Source organism: Amblyomma mixtum, chromosome 8 (genome assembly GCF_055824585.1).
Source record: "Amblyomma mixtum isolate Tamu chromosome 8, ASM5582458v1, whole genome shotgun sequence".
Lineage (NCBI taxonomy): Eukaryota > Metazoa > Arthropoda > Arachnida > Ixodida > Ixodidae > Amblyomma > Amblyomma mixtum.
This window is the reverse complement of record NC_143019.1, coordinates 89,098,200-89,116,227: the sequence shown is the minus strand read 5'-3', so window position 1 is coordinate 89,116,227 and position 18,028 is coordinate 89,098,200. Positions and strand designations below refer to the sequence as shown.

Genomic DNA, 18,028 nt, shown 5'->3' with positions numbered 1-18,028 from the left:
TACGTAGCCGCGCTCAAGAAGCTCGCTGCCGACTGCAATTTTGGAACGCTGTCGACAACAGCTACCGGGCAGGAGGGAGACGCAGCTTCTTCTGCTAACACCACCATGCTTCCCTTGGACGTGATGTTACGCGACAGATTTGTGTGCGGACTGAGTGACGAGTCACTGCAGCAGCGCCTGTTCGCTGAGAAGGACCTCACATTCAGCAAAGCTTACGACATCGCCGTTCGAGCGGAGAGCGCCGGTCACCAGCAGAGAGGGATTCGCCGGAACACCGAGCCGGTACACCAGACAAGCAACCAGGTGCGCAAGCCTTCTGTTGTTGTAAAATCGGTCAAAAAGGCACAACGCTGCTGGCGGTGTGACGACCAACACAACCCCCAGGGATGTCGATTCCAGTCAGCCACGTGTAATTTTTGCCACAAGCGAGGGCATATCGAAAGAGCATGCATTACGAAACGGAGACTTGCCAAGATAAAGTCACCTTCCCAGCCTAATCACAGCGTCAACGCCTCAGAGAATACGCCGCTATCTGATCTCCATGGAACAACATCAGCAACACCATCTGTGTTGTACGACCTGAACACCATGAATCTCGGCACGCGACCGAAGATTTTTACAGAAGTAAGCGTACATCACCAGCTGATTAAGTTCGAGGTGGACTCCGGCGCAGCCTGTACTCTGATCAGTGAGGACACGTTCCGAACTTCATGGCCATCTGACGCACCCGCCCTGCAACAAGACGACACGCACCTGCGAACGTGGTCAGGACAGAATCTGCCACTATTGGGCTCTGCCAACGTGCAGGTTAACTACAACGGCCAGACCCATACGCTACCTCTGCTTGTTGTGAAGGGCACAGGATCAAGCCTTCTAGGGAGAAACTGGTTTTCTCCACTAGGCGTGATGATATGCGGCATACACCAGACGCCGAGCCAGAACATGGTTAGTAAACATCAAAACGCCGATGCGCTAAGCCGTCTGCCACTAGACGCAACTGTTGACGAACCATTTCCACCAGGAGACGTTCTGATGTTCGAAGCACTGCCAGAACCTCCGCTTACAGCAGGCACAGTTGCAGCATCTACGCAGAAGTGCGCAGCTCTCCGGCTAGTTTACACAGCTGTTCAACAAGGCAACGTGCATAAACTCAAAGGGGACAACTTCGACGCTTACCGCAGGCGAGCTACAGAGTTGAGCACCCATCGCGGCTGCATCATATTTGGGTCCCGAGTTGTGATGCCGAGAGAACTACGCGCACAAGCTATGTCTCTCATCCACGCCGGGCATCGGGGCATCGTTGCAATGAAAAAGTGTGCCAGAAGCTACATGTGGTGGCCTGGCATTGACAACGACATCGAAACAGTGGTGCGAGAATGCAAGCCTTGCCAGAGCAGCCGGAGCGCCCCGCCGAAAGCTCCTGTCCCAGAATGGGAAAAGCCAGACACACCATGGCACACACTGCACATTGATTTTGCAGGACCAATTGAGGGCTGCACTTTCCTTGTGGTCGTAGATGCCTACACAAAGTGGCTTGAGATAAGGCAAATGGGACAGACGACTTCGGCAGCAGTCATTGACAACCTCCGATCACTATTTGCAACGTTCGGCCTGCCGCGCAAGGTAGTGTCGGACAACGGAACACCGTTCGTGTCTGCGGAGATCCTCAAGTTTTATCGCGACAACGGGATCTCATCAGTTACATCGGCCCCCTACCACCCAGCGACAAACGGACAAGCCGAGCGCTACGTAGCCGAGCTAAAACGCGCCCTTGAAAGAGATCAGACAGGCTCGCTGCAGCGCCGCCTTGCGCGCTTTCTCTTCAAGCAGCACACGACGGTTCAGAGCACAACAGGCGAGACCCCCTCGAAAATGATGTTCGAGCGTGAAATGCGAACCCAGCTCACAGCCATCCTCCCCGAGCCAAAGGCAGAGACGTTCCGGGAAGAAAAAGCAATTCCGCGCTGCGGCACGCTTAATGAGGGGCAGCGCGTCCTCGCCCGACAGTTTCTGAAAAAGCCACGCTGGGAGGAAGCTACAATTGTCAGACGCATAGGCCTGCGCTCTTGGCTCGTCAACATACATGGCACAGTAGCACGCCGACATCTCAACCAGCTGCGTAGATTTACGACGCCGTCTGAGAGCTGTCCGCCAGCGGAGAGAACACGTGCACCATTTTCCCACATAGCCTGGCACCTCTTCCCGGAAGAAGAGACTTCGCCCAGGACAGACCCAGGAGACACAGCGAACAACAGCCAGCCTACAAGTGTTTCTCCCCCGAGCGCACAAAGCCAGCGCGCCTCCACGCGTGAGCGCCGACCCCCTGCACGATACCAGGCAACTTTCTAAGGGGGAAGGAAGTGTTGTGTCCCCTTATTGCTTTTGTGTGTGTGCGCCCCCGCGTCCTCCTCCTAACGACAGTTCGCATCCTCCTCCTAACGACCACTCAATCCTCCTCCTAACGACCACTCGCATCCTCCTCCTAACGACCGCTTGCCCCTCGTCGCACGCTGTCGCCGGATGCCCCCCCCACGGTGCGCCCCCGCACCCTCCTCCTGTTCTGGGAAGCCACTCCCTCCCGTGGACGCTTCTCCACTCCCTCCTTTCTTCGGGCGGCCAGTTCGGCTCCTGCCTCGGTCGACGCTGGTCGCACCCTCTTCAGGTTTAAATAAACGAAGTCTTAAAGTACCGTGTGCGTCTTTCGCTGCATTCAACACAGCGACCGGACACGACAATTAGAAAGGGTTTTTCTTCAGAACAGTTACGCCGAAAATGTCTTCTACTATACAAAAAGGGAGAGACGTTCGTAGTGTATACAGGGGACAGACCTTAGCACAGAAAATGGTTCGAAACACGAGGACCAACGAAAAAGTCCGCATAAACCTCACAGGCCCTCCATTACCTGTTTACGACAAACTGAAAGGGGTCTACAAGAGCCGCACTCCGCCTCCTGTCCAGAAGAGGATTGTAGAGTTTCTCCTTAAAAACGAGCTTCTGGATCACATACACGTATTTACAGATGGCTCCGTTAAATCATGTTTAGCAGGTGCAGCGTGCACAATCCTTTCGCGTGGACTCGCCAGACAGTGCCATCTACCGTTCCCCGCCAACTCTACAGTGGCAGAGATTGCTGGGCTTCATCTTGCCGCTGATGTTATACTAGATTACGTAAGCACAGCGAAGCCCATCGCAATTCTCTGTGACTGCCAGCCGTCTCTTCGTAGGCTCCAAAATATACAGATGGCTACCCAAGGAGAGATCAGCCTTGCCTTAAACTGGACGCGTTAAGAGTCATGGGCTACCAGATCTCCATCCATTGGATTCCGTCCCACGTGGGAATTAGGGGAAACGAAGAAGCAGACTTTCTGGCCAAGGAGGCCCGTACCGCTAAATTTCCGTTCACTCACGCCGTAAACGAATCCGACTGTTCTCGTCAAAGCCGCGATGTCGAGCAAAAGCATCTCCACTCCAAACCATGACGCCTCCAACTTGCTTCGAAACGTGGGAAGGAGTAGAAAAAAACTGCTATGCGATCATCGGTGGAAAGTTTGAATGCGTTAGTATTTTACGTCGCTGTTGATTCTGTTGTTGACGAATAAAGTTTGCATATACATTTGCTAACATTCGTTTCTTGTCTTTATTTTCATTTTTACAACAGGGTGTATCACAATTCAATCGATCACATACCCACTGATTCTCCTTTTTTCTAGGCGGTATAGTTAGGACCGTTATCTGCGACGTTTATGCGCTAATGTTCATTACATCCGAGATGATAAACTTAGCTTCATTACAGTTGACATACTGATCTCCATCTATCTGTGTAGATCTATTCTTGCATGTGACGCAATCATCTTCTTTGTGATCTGACGTTAGTGCCTATGTCATTTATGCAGATTTGACAGAGTAGTGGTCCGGGAACTGAGCCTTGATTTGGCTTATGGTTTATGGAAATCAAGCTATGAGGGACGCCGTAGTGAACGGATCCGGAAATTACGTCCTCTTAGTGTTCTGTAACGTGAACTGACATCGCACAGTACACGGGCTTCTAGAATTTCGCCTCCATCGAAATTCATCCACCGTGGCCGGAATCGAACCCGCGTCTTCCGGGTCAGCAGCCGAGTGTCACGACCACTTAGCAACTCCGGCGGCATAACGATCATTGAAGTGCACCAGCCGTGATGGCCGTTGATTAAAATTTTCTGGGAGCGATCGGTTAAATATTATTAATTTCATTTGAGAATCAAAGTCAGAAGAGTGTCAAGTACGGTATCAACAGCATTTTTTTCTGGAATCTAATAAAACACAGCCGACTTGCATGCCAGAATATGTAGAAATATTTCGTTAGAGAATTCTAAGAGCTGGGTGGCTATATGCCCTGCAATCATGTTGAGTATTGAGAAAAGAAATGTTAGCCTGAAAGTGATGGACTGCATTGGACTTGATGATGTGTTGTAAAGTTTTGCAGCTCACATAGGTAAGGGGAATCGGTCTATAATTCGAGACAAGGCAGCGACCACCCGCTTATGCATTGGCACAACGTTCGCCGCTTTTCATTCTAAGGGTAACTCACATGCTTCCAAAAACCTATTAAATTCCTATTAAACCTATTAAACCCATTATTCTGGGTGCTCCCATTTTTTAGCACTATGGAGGTTTTTCTTTATTCATATTGCCACAAAGTTCTGTGGCTAGAAGCCGAACGAAGAGGTGACTTCGCTTTCATGAGGCGCCCATATTCTCATTCCATCTGCCTGGTATGAGGCCCTGCACTAAAATAGCATCAGTCATATCACTAATATATGCCTAAGTGTACGCCCATATCGCAACGACCACGGCAGAGTGAATCACCATGCAAGGTCGATCGTCTGCGTTCATACCAGCCATACTTAATGCGTAGTAAACAAACACACAATAATCCGAGAGTATTTCGTGTCGTTTGGTGAGCACCACACTGGCAATTTTTCCTTGCAATATGGTGTCGACTGAAAGCCGTTAGACTGCGATTGCTCATCACATGCTTTTGATTATTTCTTCAAGCTCACACAGCACACACCACACCGAAGGCGCACGCTTGTCTTGTCGTCGCCGATGCGTACGGACACAAGAGCGATGAGCTCTCCGATCTGAGGTCTACGACAGGACTCAATTATTTCACGACGTTGTTCTCAATCCCAAGGAGCCTATTTCTCCGAACGCGTTCGTAGCAATGAGACGAAGCAGAACGCGAAGCTGCGCGAGCATCTGTCCTCCGTTATCCGTGGCCGCTTGCCGCCGTGATTGCCGGCGCAGCTTGCGGTGGCCACCAGGCCACGTGATCACGGTGCCCTTTCCTGTCAGGGGTGAATTCTCTGTCAGCCAGCGGGCTATCAGAGAAGGGCATATCGAAGAAGGCCAGCGGTTGAGGAAGTTGAATTGAGGTTGAGGACGACACCTCCCAAGCGACCGATGTGCGAAGAGACTTCCTATTTCGAGAGGTGCGAGGAAGCCGCGCGCCGAGAGGGCATGCTTACAAATACTGCTAGGAGCGAGCAGAAGGACGCAGGAACGGCCGAAGGATAAGAAGGTGTCGGCAGGTGCAGCATGTCCCCAGGTTGGGCAGCGCCGAAGGTCCGCATTCCTCAGAGGTAATCCAAGGCAGGCATGAAGGCGTGCGCGGGCACGAAAAACACAGGGGCGGGCGGAGCGCCTGAGGCCGTAGGAGTGACGAGGGGACGCGGCCACCCTCCAAGGACATTAGCGATCCACTGAAACTGAAAGCTCGAAAGGAAACTGGCATGGAGGATGGAAACTGGTGATTCCGTGAGGGCGCACTACTGCCACTCGCTCGCGTTAGAAGCCAGGAAGACACTCCGGGTTGCGCCGTTCCTCCGTGTAGACTCCGGTGGCACCGGTGATAGCAGCGATAGTGTGCTCGTGTCTGCAAACCACACGAGATGGCGCTAGCAGCAATTTGCTGACCCATAGAGGTCTGGCTACTTGTCGCTGCTATTATATAGGAGTCCTAGCACACCATTCGGCGCCGCGCACTGGTATCGCGCGCCGTTCGGGTCTTGATAAGCGTAATCGTGCCAAGCGTGTCGTCGTTCCCAAATCATGAGGGATTTCGTCGGCAGCCGCTTCGGCGATGGCGCCTGGCTGTCGGACGATGCTCCTTGCATGTATTATCAAGAGAGTGCCGGGCAGCACCCATAAGGCACGGTTACAAATTCCAGCATTCTTCATTTTTGCATATACAACTCAACTTCGGCGCCATGTTCCCGGTTGCAGCCCGTCCCTCTATTTTACGGAACGCACACAATACGTGGAGCCTGATTTTGCGATGGAGGAATAAATAATAGGGACACGCCACGGAAAAGTGTGCCCCACAAACTGAACATCCAGCGCTCCTTGCGCTGAAGCTGAGCTGCCAAATCCCATACAAAAAGTCACAGACGTTCATAGGCGCTACATGCAAACGATCTCGGAGAGAAACAATTGCCTCTGTGCGTCACATTGTGAACTTTCCGATATTCACATTTGTTGCGGATACATGTTTGCAAGCTAAAACAATAACCAAAAAGGGAACATGCAACAAGGTGCGACCGAGGTACAAAGAACGTCGTCGTAATGGGACACCCAGCGAACCCTGATCTGAAGTTCCACCGAAAATTTTACTATACAAAAAGACTGAGCCGTTCGTACGAGCCACACGCGACACACCGTATCTCGGAACACAGTGGTCTTTTCCGTCTCTAATTGTGAGCGTTTGGATATCCACGTCTTGTGCGGGTACATCTTTTTCCAGAGATCCTTGCCCTGAAGTTTCACTGAAAATTTTACTATACAAAAAGAGTCGAGGGTTTGACGGCATACCGTCCGGTCAGGAATCATGGTGATGAGGATTGCTGGTCACTGGCCAAAGTCAATAAAGATCGAAACTTTATTGACCCAATCTTTATTGACTCCATCTCCATCTTTATTCACTTTGGCCAGTGACCAGCAATCCTCATCACAAAAAGGGTGAGCCATTCGTACGAGCCACACGCAACACTCCGTATCTCCGATAGGAGTGGTCTTGTCCGTCTCTAATTGTGAGCATTAGGATATCCGCGTCTTGTGCGGGTACATCTTTTTGCACTCTAAAACAATAAACAAAAAGGGAACGTGCGACAAGGTGCGACCAAGGTAGAAAAAAACGTCATCGTAAAGGAGTACCTTATACATATTGAGCGCCCTGAGATCCTTGCCCTGAAGTTTCACCGAAAATTTTACTATACAGAAATGGTGAGCCGTTCGTACGAGCCACACGCAACACTCCGTATCTCCGATAAGAGTGGTCTTGTCCGTCTCTAATTGTGAGCATTGGGATATCCGCGTCTTGTGCGGGTACATCTTTTTCCACTCTAAAACAATAAACAAAAAGGGAACGTGCGACAAGGTGCGACCAAGGTAGAAAAAACGTCATCGTAAAGGAGTACCTTATACATATTGAGCGCCCTGAGATCCTTGCCCTGAAGTTTCACCGAAAATTTTACTATACAAAAAGGGTGAGCCGTTCGTACGAGTTACACGCAACACTCCGTATCTCCAATAAGAGTGGTCTTGTCCGTCTCTAATTGTGAGCATTAGGATATCCGCGTCGTGTGCGGGTACATCTTTTTGCACTCGAAAACAATAAACAAAGAGGGAACGTGCGACAAGGTGCGACCGAGGTAGAAAAAAACGTCATCGTAAAGGAGTACGCTATACATATTGAGCGCCCAAAGATCCTTGCCCTGAAGTTTCACTGAAAATTTTACTATACAAAAACGGTGAGCCGTTCGTACGAGCCACACGCGTCACACGTAACTCATCCCGGAATACAGTCGTCTTGTCGTCCTCTCATTGTGAACGTTGCGATATTCGCGTTTGGTGCGAATCTGTTTGGACCATAAAACAATAAGCAAAAAGGAAGCATGCGAGAAGGTGCGACGGAGGCAGAAAGAACATCATCGCACAGGAGTGCGCAATTCAAATTGAGTGCCCAGAGATTCTTGCGCTGTAGTTTCATCGAAAATATTACTATACAAAAAGGGTGAGCCGTTCGTACGAGTTACACGCAACACTCCGTATCTGCGATAAGAGTGGTCTTGTCCGTCTCTAATGGTGAGCATTAGGATATCCGAGTCTTGTGCGGGTACATCTTTTTGCACTCTAAAACAATAAAAAAAACGGAACGTGCGAAAAGGTGCGACCGAGGTAGAAAAAAACGTCATCGTAAAGGAGTACCCTTACATGTTGAGCGCCCAGAGATCCTTGCCCTGAAGTTTCACCGAAAATTTTACTATACAAAAACGGTGAGCCATTCGTACGAGCCACACGCGTCCCACGTAACTCATCCCGGAATACAGTCGTCTTGTCGTTCTCTCATTGTGAACGTTGCGATATTCGCGTTTTGTCCGAATCTGTTTGGACCATAAAACAATAAGCAAAAAGGAAGCGTGCGAGAAGGTGCGACGGAGGCAAAAAGAACATCATCGCACAGCAGTGCGCAATTCAAATTGAGTGCCCAGAGATTCTTGCGCTGTAGTTTCACCGAAAATATTACTATACAAAGAGGGTGAGCCGTTCGTACGAGCCACACGCGACACGCCGTATCTCGGAACACAGTGGTCTTGTCAGTATCTCAGTGTGAACGTTACGATATTCGCGTTTGTTTCGGATACGCCTGTTTGAACCAGAAAACAATAAACAAAACCGGAGCGCGCAACCAGGTGTCACGAACGTACAAAAAACTGGATTATATTGCCAAAGATTTTTGTCAAAAAAGTTACGCCGAAACTTTTTTTTACTATACAAAAAGGGAGAGCCATTCGTAGTTGATAATCGCGACAAACATTAGCGCGGAAAATGGTTGGAAACACGGGAAGCAATGTAAAGGGCCGAGAAAACGTCACAGGAACTCCTTTATGTATTTATGCCAAATTGAAAGGGGTCTCAAAAAGCCGCGCACCGCTACCTGTCCAGAAGAACATTGTTGATTCTCTCCTTAAAAACGAGCTTCGGGATCACCTACACGTATTTACGGATGGCTCCGGTAAATCGGGATCAGGTGCGGCAGCATGCGTTATCCCGTCGCGAGGACTCGCCAGACAGCGCCGTCTACGTTTCCCCGCCAACTCTACGGTGGCCGAGATTGCTGGGCTTCATCTTGCCGCTGATGTTATACTAGATTACGTAAGCACAGAGAAGCCCATCGCAATTCTCTGTGACTGCCAGCCGGCACTTCGCAGGCTCCAAAATTTAAACATAGCTGCCCAAGGAGAGATCAGCCTTGCCTATAAACTAACCGCGTTAAGAGTCATGGGCTACCAGATCTCCATCCATTGGATTCCGTCCCACGTAGGGATTAGGGGAAACGAAGACGCAGACTTTCTGGCGAAAGAGGCCCGTGTCGCCGATGTTGCTTTCACGGACGCGGTAAACGAATCCGACTGTTCTCGTCAACGCCGAGATGTCAAGCAAAAGTAGCTCCACTTCAAACAATAAGTCTATAACACCTCCAACATGCTTCGAAAGGTGGGAAGCAGTGAAGAAAAACTGTAAGACGATCGTCGGTGGAAAGTTTGATTGCGTTAGACTTTTACGTAACTATTGATTCTGTTGTTGATGAATAAAGTTCGCGTATACATTTATTAACTTTCGTTTCTTGTCTCAATTTTAATTTTTGCAACACAGCGTATCGCTTCATTCTACCACATACTCAGCGTAGTGTCCTTTTTTTCATGTGGTATAGCTAGCTCCGTTATCTGCGAGGTTTGCACGCTAATGTTTGCTACATCCGAGGTGATAAACCGAGGTTCGGTATATTTCACGTCAGCAGACAGAAGTTCATTATACCAGAGGTGGCATACTGAGTTTCGGTATGTCCTAGGTAGTAAACTGAAGCTCGATATTCCAGGTGGCCCGACGTGATGGCGGACGATATTTCCTACTCTTGTAATTATGCTGTTTTGAAAAAAAAGCCCTTTTCGGAATTACAATTGGCCAACCTCTGCTTCACCTATCAGTCACAAACACCCTCCTCTCCCAACACACATCTTCCGGTGCAACCACACATCTCTAGCTTTTAGGCCCATTACCAACGTCACATTCACAAATGAGTTGGGTTTAATGGCACATGAGCTGCTAAGGCTATCAAGCGCCAAGCTCAAGATAAACGTGAATTTTCTTTCTAGAAATTTTTCCTAATACGTGAACATGTGAAAAAAAGCTTTAAAGGAGGCCGGGCAATCTCAGCGACTGTCCTTGGCTCTTCAAGGCTCCCGAGGTTCTCATTCAATCAAACAATTATCACAGCCTTCTTCTCAGAAATGAGTTCAAGATCAAGATTTGCAGTTTTTCAAGAACACTTGCTCTTTTTACGATGCTTAAAAGACAAGACGTGCTAGCAAATGCATTTTCACCTCAGAGTACGACTGGGTATAAAGGACTGAATTTATTATAAACGTTACTAAAGTGCTTCTCACTTAGTTTGCCATGTTCTGAATAAGAGAATAAAAATTTTTTATTGTGAGGTCGTCTCTACATCTTTCACAAAGAGAGTTGTCTTCTTTCGCAGTAAGAAATGATCTGTAATGTTTGTATGTCCAATGCGGAGACGACATGTTTGTATGTCCAATGCGGAGACGACATAGAATTACTTCTAGAAATCGTTCCGTCCACCTGCAAGTTTTCTACGGGTTTTACAAAGTGCAGCTTATTGTCAGCTTCATTGTCCCATGAAGCCTTCCATTTTGCTTCCCGTTTATTTGGGACAAATTTTATGCAGTCTTTTTGTGGCATGTTTACTTGTTTACCTTTAAGGGCAAGTGCGACACATGCGTCAGCGCTCTCGTTTCCGCTGATTGCCACATGACTAGGAACCGAGCAAATCTTTATTGTACGTCCTTGTGTATCAGCTTTTGTCAAATTATGTATTATGTTTCCTATTATGGGCCCAACTGCGTTTCTCGGGTTTATTGCTGTAATTGCACTGAGGGAGTCAGTCTAGATAAGTCTGTTCTGTATGTTTTTCTTCAGTATTTGTTCTACTGCTACAGCAATGGCGAAGCATTCTGCTGCAGCAATTGAAGCGCACTTAGGTAGCCCGACTACTTTCTCCCAATCCGTATGTATAATCGAGTGCTAATATAGAACATAATCTGCAGAAATCGGTGTAATTATCTTAGTTTTCACATACTGCAAAAAGACTTACTGTATATGTTCCTGTGGGGCTTGTGTTTTGAGAATATGTGTCAGTGCGAAATCGCATACATCAGGAAGCGTGCACCAAGGTGGCAACGGGTCGGATCTCCGGGCAACATCGGCAAGTGCGTGTAGCATGTTTGTTTCCTGGCATTTTCCTTTAAAGCGGAGGAGGAGTAGTCTCACACCTTGAGGTTTGTTGGTAAAGAGTGTTCTAGATGGGTATTTAGTTACTAGGGGTGTCACGCCGCAACTAGCGTGCGTCGTGGTAAACAGTGTGAGGAGTGCTGCCTAAGGGGAGCAGGGGAGCAGGGGAATGCGGCGACAAAAAGGGAAGGGGCGAAAACGGCACCGCGTGCAAGTGTCGTGCTTCTCGGCCCCAGCGAGTGGGGAATGGTTTCTTCTCGGAAGTGGGTTCGAAACACGAGACGGCGACAGGACGGCTCGGATGGAATGGCGCTGTGCTTGTTTTCGCTCTTGATAGCTAGCCAGAGCGGCTAACAGTGGCGCGTGTGTTTTAAATTGTTTGTTTGTTCTCGTTGTAGTATCCTCTAGTAAGCCATGGCGGCTTACAGCGAGGCGTGTGTTTTATATTGTGTACTTGTCTTTTGCGTTGTGACATCTTTCGTCTAAACGATGGCGGGAAAGTCATCTATTGGCTAAAAAGTAAGTTTTGGCGGGAGGATTGTATATTGGCTGAGGATAGAGGTTTTGGCGCGAATGTGACGAGATGGGTGCGCGCGAAGGAGAGCGCCGAGGTTGGGTGTGTGACAGCCGGACAGATCGATCGTGTGTGGCCGGTGGTGGTCCCAGAGCCGAGAGCGTAGAGTTGGAGACGCGAGTTACTCGAGCGGTGGCCGGACGGGTTGGCCGTGTGGTGGCCAGCGGTGGTCTGGAGTCGTGGAAGATTGAAGTTTTACTTTTATTCAAGCGGAGAGGCCGAAATTTTTTCGGCATATGTAAATCAGTTGTTTACAGTCCCTCACATCCTCATCTCAACTCCCGCGCTACATATAGCACGGATACTTGCTCCCCCCTGGCCTTGGAGCTTCAGGCGATACACAATGCCATTGCTTCCCTTCCACTCGTACCTATTTTCGATATTGTACACATTTACACCGACTCCCTTGCCGCCCTTAAGCAGCTTAAGGCTGTCCGGCGCACATTCCAAGTTCCACAATCCATTCACCAACTTTGCACAAAATACCCCTGTCCTGTGCGTATACACTGGATTCGCGGGCATGCCCAGGATCCGCATAATATTCATGTGGATGCAATGACACACCTTGACACATCCGATATCCCGCCACCTTCCCCTCTTCCCTCAGATCCGTTCCTGTCCCATGTTTCCGAGAAACAGTCTTTGCGTCAGCGAACACGCGCTCTAATTCCTCCGTGTTCGTACCCTCTCCCCCGAAGTCTCACTCGGGAGGAGGAGGTATCTGTGCGCCGGATTCGGGCAGGAGCGGCTCTGACTCCTTCTGTGCGTCATCGGTGGCGTGACAAACGTTACGAAGTGACAGACAAGTGTCCCCATTGTGGTGCTGCGCCCGACCAGTGTGATGAAAACACTTGCTGTGGACTTGCCCGGCTACAGCTTCCGTGAGACGACGTTTACTAAGAAAGGTTGGCCTGCGATGGGACGTTGCAGACGACTATACCAAGTGGACTCTAGATAATCGCTATATCACGAACTTTTGCCGCTTTTTAAGCGAGGCTTGTTTGCACTCCTTTTTATAACTTTCTTTCCTTTTTCATTATGCCTAATGGCAAACAGCTCGAATAAAAAAAAGAAAAAAAAATCAGTTGTGAATATATCTGTATTAAACAATTTCTTGCGGGAAGCCTTTCAAGTGCCTTATCATCCGAAGACCTGTACACCTGTCTGATCTCACCAGTAGGGAAGTACGTCACCGGGATCACTCACGAGACCCGCCCTCTACCACTCCACGTCAACATCAGAGAGAAGAGAGGAAACGAAAGATTCGTGACTAGGGGGAACTCGGATGTTTTATCAGCGGCCTTATTTACTGCATATACGCACCGGGGGGGTATTTTCTCCTGCTGGTGAGGGGCTGCTTATTTCCTTCAACGTTTAGGCTATTTACGGGGGATGTTCTGTACGGCCTAGTTTAGAAGCGAAAATCAAGGATTTGTGCTGGATACAGCCATTTAAGGTACAATGACCTCCAGAGACACATAAAATGCATCCATAATCTACGGAAGAGCGCACTGCTGAGCGGCACGATAGGCACATCCTAACGTACTCCCAGCCTTTTCTTGACAGTATTAGACTATAATCAGAGATTACAGATGTTTTCTTTTTTAGAGTGTTTATGCCGTTTAGGAACGTGAGCTTTGTCAAAGGTTAGGACTAAACATTTATGTTCTTGCTTTACTCGAAGCACGGTTCCATTGAAGAGGAGGGTGGGATGAATATGCAGCCCCCTTTGGAGCGATAAAACAACAGCAACTCTTTCTCGCGGCAAAAAACTAAACCCATTCTGTTTGCCCAAATTGCTAACTGTTTATTGTGAGTTGTATTTCTATTTCACAAGGTCACATTCTAGAGGATGTGCATGCAATTTGATGGTCATCGGCGTAGACTGTGTAGATGAAGGACGGTGGAATTATGTTGCCTGATGAATTAATTTTTACTATGACAATGTAGTACTTAAAATGCATCCCTGAGGCGCACCACTCTCCTGAGTGCAATTATTCGCACACAGAAGAACTTGCAATTAACGATGGGACACAAAGTCGCTCGAACATTTTAGCGGGCTCCAGCGGATGCCAAGCTGTGCACGTCACGGAGAATCCCGAGCCTCCACGTTGTGTCATATGCCTCCTCCATATCGAAAAACACAGCAAGGCAGTGCTACCGGAGTACAAACACCACTCGGAATGCGTTTTATTGGCGGACGAGATGGTCAACTGTGGTGCATGCTTTTTTTAAAGCCACATTGGAGGATATCAAGAAGGTAAAGGGATTCAAGAATAAACATGAACCTATTATTGAGAACGCGTTCAAAAGATTTGGAAAGACAGAATTCATAAATGTTTGGCAACTAATTTAGTTGGCGAGTTAACCAAGAAAAGTAGTCGGGCCTGCGTTGGCTGCCAAGCATGAAGGCAACGAAGTTTGTATCCGCGAGGCTGCTGGCAACAGCACGGTAACGGGTCGGCCCGACCGCTGCTGTTGTTCAGTAAGAAAGCCTTGTGTACAGTGAAGTCACACACACACACACACACGCACACGCACACACACACACACACACACACACACACACACACACACACGATATAGAGCGTTTATTTCTAATTACCGAGGAGCGCTACGGTTTATCTTCTAGCTTCATTTTGAAGTTCCTCATTTCAGATCATTCATTTCAAATTTACAACTAATTTGCTTACCAACGTCTGGTAATAGTGTAGATGCATGATAAAACTTGCTACTGAAGTACGCATAAATATACATTGTTTAATAATTGACTACTATTCTTTGTATTTAGGGAAATCTAGGGAATTTTTTGTTGCAAATTGAGAGAGAAGCGGCTCTGGAGGTTGGCAGCAGTGCGGAGTGGATTCCAAGGGAAGGCAAGCGTAGCAGGGGGCGGCAGAAAGTTAGATGGGCCGATAAGATTTGGAAATTTTCGTGTATACCGTGGCCGCAATCGGCGTAAGAGATGGTTAATTGGAGAGACATGGGAGAGGCCTTTGCCCTGCAGTGGGAGTAGTCAGGCTAATGATGATGAAGATGGTCCGCCAATGCCGGGCTATCTTGCACTGCACGTTCTGACCTGCAGAACGATACAGGACAGCATTAGTGCAAGTAGTGCAACGCAGGCTTCAGTCAAATGCAATTTCCTAGTGAAAGCCCTCCACTGCATTGAAAAGATGATGCATAATGAGACTTCGTCAGCCCATGCCATGTCAACTGAAGCAATGCCTTGTACAGTGCATAAGCATGCTTGAGGGATGAAGCAAGTATGAAATTTTCACCACCACTGAATTGAAAATATGATGCATAATGAGGCTTCATCAGCCCATGCCATGTCAACTGAAGCAATGCCTTGTATAGTGTGCATAAGCATGCTTAAGGGATGAAGAAAGAATGAAATTTTGTTTAAAATAGAAGTAAGGTTTTTATGGAAAACCAAAGCAGGGCAAACAAAACGACAACAGAGAAAGAACTGCACTGCTTTAGTTTTCTGTGATGAACCAACTAACCCAAATTGCCACTCTTCGTCAGTTGTTTTTTGTCCTCCACTGCAGCAATTATCACAGCAATGAAATTTCCCTGTTTCCAATTTCTCACTACACAGAAAAAAAAAAAGACCTTTTATGAGAGACAAACATTGCATCTTCAGTGCCTCTATCTTACCTTCATGCCATGAACTGGCGACACTGGCCGTTGGAATGGCCCTGCGCCCTGCAATACCTTCCACACCTGCCGGTGGCGACGATGTGGCAGCGTGAAATTGAAGTGGTGCCTCAATGTCATTCTCAGGGCTAATGACACCGCTTTTGCCAGGGCCTTCACCCCGCAGCCTCGGGAGACATGGTAGCCATCTTCTGCGTACAGGGCATGTTTTTCCTGTCCCGTTGCAACAAACAGCCCCTGCAAATGCACGAATGATATGGACACTACATCAACATCTCCCATAATGTTATACAGTGGAAATGTGCAAACAACCAAAATATACCTCATGATGGAAATATGTGCCCGCAAAGTATACAAGGCACAAAGAAAAATAAGACACAGGACACGCGCCATATAAAGTATATTTCAAACGCAATCACTTCAGCATTCCAGGTTAGAGGGCCAATGTGGATGCAGTGCCTTCCCGGTACATTTACCACTTCATGACCACGCCAAGGTGGTATTGCAAGTTATATACAACTTTGTTCTCTTCACAGTGTATACTTTTGCTTGCATTGATGAAACAGGAAGTCCATGGAGTCGTACTAGTCATTTATGGTGTAACACAACGTAGTACAAGCTTAAATCAGAGAGAGAGAAACAGAAGGACGGAAAGGCAGGGAGGTTAACCAGACGATGCCCAGCAGGCTACCCTACATGTGGGTGTGGGAACAAAGGGGGGAAAAGAAATAATAGCGGCAACGAAATGAGTTTTTCAAGTGTCCATGGACCAGTATGACAAGGGAACAGAGGGCACACACTGAAAGCTTAAAGCTTGTATACGAAAACACAACCCCGAGAGCTTTAAGAACCTCAGGACCGCTTTCACCGCTTTAATTTGTGAAGTAGATTTTGCCCAAAGCCGTAGAATATTGGATTCTGTTAGAAAACGGGAGTGCAAGAGGCGGAGAGTACCAGCCGGGAAGGCGCACTATCGCTCAAAACAATGGTAGTTACACTGTAGTTGCCCGATCGTTTCATTGCAACTGCACTGCTCACGCGCAAGACTCTCTGCCTGCGGAATTTTTACCTGCACGCCCACTAGCGCCACATCCTCTCAGGGTGAGAGGCTTCTGATTATTATAGTGTCAAGCCTTCTCCCCCTTTCCTCTGCACCTCTGTCTCCGACAGCCGTGGTGGTAGCCTAAATAGGAATATCTTCCTGGCTACATAGGCTGCGTGCTGCGCCAGCTTCTGCATGAAAGAAACAAGCAGCATAATTCATGTGGCATACAAACAGCAATGTGAGGGGAAAGTGGCTAAGTATGCTACTGTCGCAGACAGGACAGCAATATACCCATAAAACTTCTCTGTCTATACTGCACGATGAAACAAGAAGTCTCCTAGCTTACATGCAATTCTGGCACACGTTGTAAGCACCGTGCAGACATGTGCACATAGAGGAAATCTAATGTGCAGCAAAAGAAAATCGCCAGAGACGGTTCATGCGGAAGACTATGCATTAAGGAATCAAAGTGTAACGTAGACCCTCCCCAGTGCTCTCTTATGATTCGCGAACCCGGTGTCCCTTTCGCCATCAGCCACCCACCCTTTCTTTCTATTCCCTCTCTCCTCCCTTGGAAGTTGAGGGGGCAATTTTTCTGCGCCTTTGCCTCCTTCAAACCGAGGCTTCACACGCCAATGCCGGATACTTCTTGTGGTAGTGGCTTTTCTAATACCAATCCAAGGAATAAAGCAAGGAAAGCGAGCTATAATCGTGACATCTGTCGCACAGTTTGTTATGCGCGAAGCACGTGCTCACTGCCGCGAAAACCACATTTCGCACGCGTAGCCGCTGCTCACAACAGTCGCAGCTCCTCATGATCACATACCTTTATATCATCGGCTATGTCCTCCGCCGACCATTGAGTACAGAGGTCGTTACCGCCGACATAAATTCCAAGGAAGTTTAGCTGCTTCAAAGGCATCCTCCTGTTACGTCCACGGAGCTCAGTGCGCCGGTGCCGCCGAAACTGAACGTGCATATGCGCACGTTAGACGGTACGTAGAGTCGTGTATGGTTGAGAAATTTAACTTGGCAGTCGCCAATGATCACGCCATGCAACGCGGAAGCCATGGCGACGTGTGACACTTCACCGTGCCGCGCAGACAAAACCCCCGCGCACAAACGTAAAAACCACGTGACCACCGTCACTAGCAACGCTCTAAAAAACTGGAGCATGTGTAGTATGCATAATATCTACAATAAAATAAAATACTGTTATAAAGTCGTGCATCTTTCTAAGGCTCGAACTTTCCTGTTTTTGTCACTTTTGTATTTTGTTCACGCCGCGTTTACTTCCAGTTCTGGTTTTGAGTTCCGCAAGGAAACGGACACAGGTATTTGGAAAATCTGGGACGCCGGGGATTATGTTCGCAGAGATAGAGTTTATGAGAGAA

The 18,028-nt window shown here is 48.2% G+C and overlaps 1 pseudogene across 1 annotated transcript; it reads right to left on the bottom strand.

Moving 5' to 3' along the window:
* Nucleotides 1-14,502: 14,502 nt before the first annotated feature.
* On the bottom strand, nt 14,503-17,720 carry LOC149333433 (uncharacterized; annotated as a pseudogene). Its single transcript, XR_016285305.1, has 4 exons — nt 17,461-17,720; nt 16,659-16,822; nt 15,590-15,826; nt 14,503-15,005 (listed from the first exon to the last, which is right to left on the bottom strand). The product of XR_016285305.1 is annotated as an uncharacterized LOC149333433 (transcript).
* Nucleotides 17,721-18,028: the final 308 nt, after the last annotated feature.